General features: G+C 46.2%; 1 long non-coding RNA gene across 13 annotated transcripts in view; it reads right to left on the minus strand.

Moving 5' to 3' along the window:
• The window catches only part of LOC128087645 (uncharacterized), a 109,322-nt gene extending 100,818 nt beyond the window's left edge, over positions 1 to 8,504 (minus strand). For 5 of the 13 annotated variants that reach the window (XR_008209924.1, XR_008209920.1, XR_008209916.1 and 2 more), the window contains exons 1-2: positions 8,165 to 8,503; positions 4,471 to 4,523 (exon numbers count right to left, since the gene is read on the minus strand). This is a non-coding gene — a long non-coding RNA (uncharacterized LOC128087645). The other 8 variants (XR_008209923.1, XR_008209925.1, XR_008209917.1 and 5 more) reach the window with 5 other exon arrangements.
• Positions 8,505 to 9,006: the final 502 nt, after the last annotated feature.

Here is a 9,006-nt window from a genome sequence, read left to right on the forward strand (position 1 = left end):
CTTCATGGTGAACAAGATCGACCACAAAGGGGTTTGGCGCAGTTTAACTGTTGCACTCTAAGTATGCATCATTACTTTAATATGAATTAAATTCTATCTATCCAATACAAACAAGCACACGGTTCTTTACATCCCTTTGTCTGGCCAGGTTGAGCTCTCCTGAGCCATCATAGTGAACACACGATGCGAGCTGCACTCAGGCCTGGATCTCCAAGCGCTCAGAGGCGTGCAGCCCTTGCCTGTTAGCAGCAAAGAGCCCCTCCAGCTGCAGGAGGCTCCCACACATACCTGCAGGACTGAAATGAAAGCCTCGAGCCATCCAGCATCACAACACCTTCTCACATCTGCACTACTTTTGTCCAAAAGTTTCGTCTGCAGCCTCCAACGCTGACGCACCAGGGTGGACCTGTATGTGTGCATCTCACTCCTGATGCTTAATGGTCTTGAGCACAGCGATCCACACCGCTCTGGAAAGAAATCAATTCTCCCTTTGCTCTGAGGGATAAATGCATGTATTCCATAATCAGCCTGAGAGAACACACATAGGGGATTGGTACATCTGGGAAGCATATGAGAAGCCTTTTCATATATATATATATATATATATATATATATAAAATTATTTTGTGAAGCACCTCTCTCAAACCCACCTTTAGGTATTTTTCCTTCATTTGCACGCTGGAAAAGTTGACTGATGTTTTCAGTTTGTAAGATATAAAATAATAACCACCCGGTTGCATTACTTGAATGCTTTTCATGCCTAGAATCTCCCACTACACCTTATCCATCTTATCTGCAGTGTTTCTTTGACATCCTCATACCCTGTTCCTGCCATTAGCCTTGGGATTCAGTTCTCCCAACATGGACATGAGGTCGCCTCAGGGGTTCTACTGAGCACACAAATACCTTCCTAGGACAGAAAGTGAAGAAAGATATCACATTTAGCTGAAAAATCACCGGGCACCAGGACCAGCAAGTGGGCACAGAGCAACCAGGGGCTGCATTTGGACGTGTTTCAGTGCTGAAATGGCTGATTTACACTCAGAGCACAAAAGCACTTTCCGTCAAAATATCACCTTTTGATGGTGGCAACACAGGAGTGGAAGGAAGACTGAAATCTTATCTTCAGGGTGTCCCTTCCATGTTATAAACTACTCAATATTTTTCCATTTTGACCAAAAATTCAGCTTCTAGGTGGAAAAAAAATGAGGAAATAAAAACAGGCAACTCTTTTTCCGGTGATTTGCTGCAGAATAACACGAGGTGAGCTCCAGTCTGAGTTAGTGTCTGAATCTGTTACCAGTGAGAGATAAATGAGGCCTCAGGGCAACGTGCTAAATCACAGGGGTGCCTGCTACCACCTCGCAGTTACGCATTTCTGCTTCTCCCTCTCTCCACTGGGTTTACCTAGGAGGCCCAAAAACACTTTTACAGGAGCACGGGGTCTTTGCTGTGCTGGAAATGCCTTTCTTTTCCTCCCTCCCTCTGTTTTAGGAGAGTGGCAATGCTATGAAAAGACCGGATCTTGTTTTACTTTATTGCCATTAGGGGCAAAGGAAAAAAAGAGAGAGACCCATAAACACAAAAATGCCAGGAAACAAGGAGACTGCATGCTTGAACGCCCAGCCCTGGCTGCCTTCTTCCATGAGTAACAGCCCATATGTTGACAGAGGTCACGTGTGGACATCCACCACAATGCAGAAAGAGGAGGTGCAAAAAGATTCACTTTATACCAACAGAGCCTTTTGTTTCCTGTGGCAGAGCATCGCTCTGCACCTTGCGTGAAGCACAAACCTTTTTATTCCCATTTCTCCCCCAAATTGATCCCTTCTGTTCCACTTTTCTTCTCCACAGCAGTAAGTGCTACAGAAATGTTTCCAAGTGATTCACTGCAGAAAATATTTGGGGAAACCAAACCAAACACTTGCAGCTGTGTGGCACAGACCCACTCGGAACCCATGGCAAGCAACAAGATTTATCTATAAAATCTGAATGCAGGCCAGACTGGTTGATGTTTCACTAAGTTCAGTTATCTGGGGCTAATTCAGTGCTGTCTGTGGCAGTGGATCTCAGCACAGCACCTGGAAATCTCCAGTGCTTCCACTGCAGAGCTCGGTGCATTCCGCTGCAGCCCAACCTTCCCAGCTGGCCTCGCTGCCCTGTCCTGCAGCAGCAGCCCCAGGTGGGCATCCTGCAGTAACTGCTCCACGAGATCTGCATCCCCCAGGAAGGCAGTTACTCTGCTTTACGTGCAGCTCGTGTTTTGATATGGCTCCTTTAAGTCACCTCTCTCGATGAGCTCAAATCTCAGCACCAACCTGCAGTTTCAGCCAGCCTGCCTGAGCTACGATTCAGTATCACCATCGTTACATTGCAGATCCTTTTTGCTCCTTTCTGTCCCCAGTTTCAGAGAGCTCTGTGCCTATGGATGTGGAAACCAAGCAAGGTGGGAGGAGCAATGCATAAAGCACCACATGCTCTACCCCATTCCTTGCACGCATCCCCAAGGCACAGCACCAAACCAACAAAGTTTTCCATCCAAGCCCTCCACAATTCCTATAGGGCGCTGTGTTTGCCCTATAGAAATCCAGGACTATTGATGAACTGCATGGGGCAGGGGAGAAAGACTTCAGCTACGCAGTCAGGTCATGAGAGCAAAAACCACATATTTCAATAGAATAATGAAAGGGGCCAGGTGCTTAATCTCACTATTTGTGGAGAGTTTCAACTCGTGTGCTTACACATCACTTATTTTTCACTATAAAAACCTGAACAGGAACAACTAAGTGCAAAAAAAAAACAAATGAAAACAAAAATAAAGCAAAACAAAGAAGATCCATCACACCACTGCAGTCCAAAACAAGTTTCCAACACACACGCAGAAAAGTTTTTGTCCTTTCACATTCCACATTACAAATCTAGAGACGTTAAAGCAGCAGCACTCAGATCCGAAACGACTCAAGGCCATCAAGGTGAGACTTCTGATTCGGGCTCATACACGAGGATGTCATTGAAAAACGTTCAGCAGCCCAAGGAAATCGTGGTATATATGGCAGTCTGTGACCAAAGGGATTATCCCAGAATGGCTCACCTGATTAGTTATACAAATGCCTTTTATTTTTTTCCTTAATCCAAGACCGTGCAGAATGCCAAACGGGAGAATGGAGCGGGCTGCGTGCTGGAATGTCTGAAGGCTACAGACTTGGGATTTATATTCCATGTTGAATTCATTGTTCTCTCTCCTACCCCCGCTGCCCTCTAAAAAATGCTGCAGCCATGACAGAAATAAATTAGCCGGAGGTACAGGTCACACCTTCAAGGGCAGTAAGCATTCTGGGTAAAATCAATAGAGAAGATGGGAGTCTCTAGCAACTGAAGCAGAAAGAATGACGCATTGATGGCTTTACATATACTCAAACAAAGGCACTTTGGAGCAGCCCTCGTCCCTGCTGCCTTGTGAACACAAAGCTCGTTTTTCCGACCACCTGAACCCCAACAGCAACACAGAGGCGATTCAGAAATTGTTTCTTTGGGCAATTTGCATATCGATGAGAAAATTCTGCTCGTTTGCAGCTCCACCCAGGGAGGAGCTCCGGACGATGAATTCCAACCCGAGCTGCAGCTCCCACAAACTTTTACAGAGCTCCCAATGCGCACGGAGCCTCGGCTGAAATGGAGCAGCTCTCTGCAGCCCTTCGAGTGGCAGAAGTTGAAGCAGCAGCCGAAAACTCCCACAGAATTCAATGAACACACAAACAAATCCAGAGGGCACCACCAGGCAGCGCCGCTCTGTCTTCTGTTCATTATTTCCCCCTCTGGTTTTAAAGCAGAGTCAAAATCACCTACATTAGTCAGAATCACCTCCATTCATTCAGCACCTTAAAGGCAGGCTGTGGTATTTATGAGTCACAGATCCCCTGAAATAAGGCGATATCAGGCTCACAAGGATAAGGGCTATATGAAGATTCATGCAGAAGTGGCTTTTACTAACAGCTGAGTTAGGTAGGAGCTCTCGGTGAGACACACGACCTTGGCAGACACTTCATAGATCCCATGGGGTTCCTACCTGCATTTCCAGGCTCCTAAAAGCTTTAAACCTGATCTAAGCTTCCACAATGCTGCTAAAAACAGGACTCAGACTCCGCAGTCCCTCGGGAGCTGGTGAAATTACTACCCAGGAGATCCATCCCTGGGCAGAGCTACAACCTCTCCTCCTGTTCTACGCCTCCCAGACTTCCCCAGAGACAGCTCTGGCCCAAATACAGCAGAATCCAAACCCAAACCAGCACTGATTTTGTGCAGAGCCAGCAAGGGAATGCCAAACAGCACCACTTCTCCCTACCCTCCTCATTTGTTTGTTCTTTTGAAAACCCACACAACGTTAGCACGTGCATTGCTCTTTGATCATTAAGACACCCATTTCTGCCTACGTTGAAATACAGTGCAATTTGGAACTATATTGGTACTTACATTTACAGAGCCTGAGAACAACATCGTAAATGGAACTCTTTTCATTTCCAGTGCTACCTGTAACAATAAATGAGGGGATTCATCATTAATGCCAGTGCTGCATTAAACGATTATCTTTTGCATACAGTCACTGCCCCATCTTATGTCTCCAGCACGTAGCAATGATGTGGCAATACCTGCAGATATCTCTGAGTTCTGGGGAAATTAATAAAAACAAAATCAATGCCTGAGGAAAAGCATGCCTCAGAAATCAGCTGTGCTTTGCTGCTTTTGCTCTGAAGGCCTTTGCATCTTTGGATGGTTCCTCAAATCCACCAGTGCAGACAGCAAAGAGATTGCTTAGTTTTGGTCTACAGAGAGGAGAAGGCACAATTTCAGCTCTTAATTCAGGTGCTCTGGAAACACCCCCAGCACAGCCCTGCTGCTGAACCACAGGAAAGAGGTGACTGATGGGGCAGGGAGGAGCTGGGGAAACTCCACTGGTGAAAAGGCTAAAAGCCTTTGTAAAGAAGACCCAACAGCCCTCCTTGGGAAGTGTGACCTGTAGGTGGGCAGCCTCCACATGGAGTTACAGGTGAGGAAATCAGTGCTGTTATCAACTTGCCACGATGGCTCCAGCTGGAGTGCACGGCTCTCCCTGCAGCCACAGCTGTGGGCTGTTTTGGGGACAAAGAAAGCGGGGAAGGAAAGGCACACTCAGCATCTTCCTATGAATGACCAAGATCAGCTCCTCCAAACAAACATCAGATACAATGGCCTACAATGACTTGCCCTGCTGTGGTTAAACTACTGCTGCGGTACCTGCTTTCATGTTAGACCTTTAAAAAAAAAAAACCCGCATTATTTGCACACACATTCTGAAATGCAGCACAAAATCTGTGCTTTGAATAAAGCAATGCAATGCATCTAATGCAGCTCGTGCCAAAACAAATCATTCCCCGTTTGTTTTACACTTCAGCGTGTTCAGCGATAAGAGAAGTCCTGCCCAGCTTTGGAGAACATTCCAATAATCCCACAAGCACATTATCTGAAGAGATCACATTTAACATCTGCAGGTCAAGAATGACCCAGCAGAGATACACCCATTGGCGCCTGCTTTCCTCCAGCAGAGCTGGATACCAGCTGACTTGCTTCGCTGATTGCCTTATCCAGGGTGTTTCAGATGGGTCTTGACATCCTGATACTCACAATGCTCCAAGCAAACCCCCGTCTTCAAAGAAGGGCATCTCTGTGTCAGCACTGAAACAAGGAAGCTGCCACAAATAACTGCTCCCAAAACCTAAGGCTGCTGCTCTGCACATCCCAGGGCTGACGCAGACTCCCAGCAGAGGTAACTGCTGTGACCCACTGCTCAGTGCTGCAGGGCACATCCCATGCCCACACCTCCTCTTTCTCTTGTCAGATTTCACCTCTGCCTATCGACTGTGGCTGGTTTCAGAGGACATGCCTTCATGGCAAAGAAATGCTTACTCTGGACGCAATGAAACCTTGGGAACACCTGGGCCTTTCCAAGAAGTACACAGACCCCTTCCCTTTGTTTAAAATACACGAGGATTTAAATTCAATCAGTGAGCAGGTGTGGATTTGCTTTGGGAATACCTGGAAAGATGATGGATGAAAACAGAGATGGGGATGGATCTGGCTGGTACCCATTCAGCAGATGTTACAGTAATGGATCACAGATAGGGGTGTTAAGATATGGGCTCCGTGTCCAAAGAGCTGCTTTTCACTTGGAACATCCGCACGCCAATGAATTGCAAAATCTTAACCTTGGGAGGGGAAACGAAATAATTTAAAAACATTTCCTGTCTCTAATTATGTTTTGCATGTGAAGTGGATCCATACAGAACTGCTGGATTTGGACACCTGAAAGCAAACAATAGTGTGGGGCAGGCCGTGCAGTTTGCATCTGGATAACGGTGCTATTTTGCCTTCCTGCAGTGACTAAAAGGATTTAAGCTGAAATCTGTGGACTCGAGAGGTCCCAAAGTTCATTTCTGAACCCAAATCTGGATGTGCATTTTTGAAGCTTGGCCTTATCACTTCCCTGCAACGCAAGGTATTTTTTCTGCCAGAAAATACTCAAAGAGCCTCACAGGAATCCCTCGTGGTCACCCGCCCCAGTGCACAGCTAAGCAAATGGAGGGACTGCATGCAAAGAAGGCAGAGAGCGTGCTGTGGTCACACAGGGCCCGTGTCCATCTGCAGCACAACCCTTGCTGCCTCCATAATCCCCTGCAGGTTGCTAAATCAAAGAAGTGAAATAAGGCAAAGCAATTTTCCCAGCCTCCTCTCATCAAAAAAACTTCCTAGGATCTCAAGGGGATAAGAGTAAGGCAAGATCAGAGAGCTTCAGCTTTGGTCATTTGCAGATTCCTTCTGCTTGGCCTAGCTGCTCCCCGTCCCTCCGTGTGCACGCAGCAGGTAATCCTGGTGGGAACCAACCCGAAGCCCAGAGAACCCAGCACTCCTCCTTGTTCTCTACCCTCACCCTCTGCAAAGAAGAGATGCTGAGGGGTTTTTTCCCATGCTGCGAGTGGCGAGCAGCAGCACAGCCCATTATTGTACTTTGCTCATGGATTGTGCACTTCCCGCCCCATAACCAGGACTGGACCATCGTGACTGACCTGTTACCCTTTCTCCTCCTGAGATCCTTTGCAAAGACAATCGATTCCCACCTTAAAATAACCAAACGGTAAGCACAAGGATTTTGCATTTGCATATCTAGTTATTTAATGATCTCGAGTCTCTAAAATCCATGTGATTTGAATGCTGAAGGCTGCATACACTTTTCACACTTAGAAAACAAAATGCTCACTTTTAATAAGCAATACGACCATCCTAAAGAACACTGGAGGACAAAATCTAACCAGATGTTTCTGACCTATTGCAAACAATCATTAACTACACACAGTTTCTAATTATTTGAGTCCATTTCACTTCTTACTCTGTGGTCATTTTGTTCCTTGGCCGTGTGGCCTATGCTCAGAAAAATCTCCATTAGGCAGCACAGAGTTGCAGAAGAAAAATGACCCTTTTTCCTCTTTCTAAGGTTGTTTCAAGACCTCTAAGCACATCTCCAAACCAAAACAAAAAAGAAGTAGAAAGCACTTAAAAATTTAAAAGCACAACAGTCTGCTACATTGAAACATGTTGTTATCAAATCAAATTGCTTTCTCTCACCCCTCTGCTAGCAGTTTTGCAATTCATTTTCCATAAAAAGCTGTGAACGTATTAAAAGGCATAACATCTCTGCTGAGACTGGGAGCGATCACATGAAGCAGCCACAAGATTTGCTTGATGACATACAGAGTTCATTATTCACGAACGAGTCTCATTTTCAGCCTTAAAGGAGAGGGTGGGGAGAGCAGGGGGAGCAGCCTTTTACAGCACACACACTTGAAGGAAAGGATTGCATTTATAGGAACCACTGAAAAGAATTAAGAGCAGGGAAAGTAAAAGAAAACACACCCCTGTGCTACCAGTTTGCAAGAGCCAAGCTTGGATCCCCAAAACACGCTCGCACGTTTTTCACTTCAAACAAATTTACCTTCTCAGAGCGGCTGAGCAATCAGAAAGCTGCTCAACTTTCAGAAAGTTCAGCTCTGCTGCAGATGGGAAGGGACAGAGAGCAGAAAGCACAGCGTCAGCCAAAGCCACGAGCTGCAAAAGTTCCTCTGCACCCCCCACCGACCTACCAGCCTTCGTCTCACAGGTAGCAAAGTTTGTCCTCCTCCTCCACTGCCACAGCCGCACACGCACGCAGGCTGAGTGCACTGAGCATCAAAAGAATATTGTTTCCAATCTTCCCATGACCAAGGAGAGCGAGAAAAATGCGGTCTGGCCAGGTACTGCTTCTTCGTGAAAAGTAAATCCGGCATTCTGGAATGAGTTCAAACACAGGGCTTGACAGGCAAGGGAGAAAAGCTTTTTCACTGAGCATGCTTAGTCCTGCACTGCCTGCACACTTAATGAACATTACTTCCTTCCCAGTGGTTACTCCTAGTAGAAATCCACACCCCCTACTCTTTCAGAAGTCAGGAATGCAGCTGAAACCAAAGTCCAGAAAACAAGCCCGACACCCAGACATGGCCCCACAGATCAATAAACCCAGGTTGTGACCCGCAGGTCAGTTTGTCAAACAGGACATCGGGCTGAGTTTTTTCTACACTTGGTATAGTTTGCTTTATGCTTCAGCTAATGCTACTCGCTCCCCAGAGAAAATAAAACTGCACCGGCTTTTAAAGGATGATTAAATGCTTCAATAACAGCTGGGAATTCTCTTTAAATCTCGTCTTCCCAAACCTGCTTTAAAATGAGGAATGAGCACTGCGTAAAAAAGTTCTTCCGATTCTGAGATTCCTGAACAAAAGTTGTTGGGATTTGTCCTAGGTGAGGAGCATCTGCTAAGCAAAAATACAGACCCTTCCCTTTAGTGAGAGCCCCATCCCGTTCCCTTTGCAATCACTCGCAGTTTTGTCATTACCTTCAGTGGGAATCACACCACGGTTTTAGATTTCAAATGCTTTCAGGCAA

This window comes from Tympanuchus pallidicinctus, unplaced genomic scaffold (assembly GCF_026119805.1).
Source record: "Tympanuchus pallidicinctus isolate F22 unplaced genomic scaffold, pur_lepc_1.0 scaffold30, whole genome shotgun sequence".
Lineage (NCBI taxonomy): Eukaryota > Metazoa > Chordata > Aves > Galliformes > Phasianidae > Tympanuchus > Tympanuchus pallidicinctus.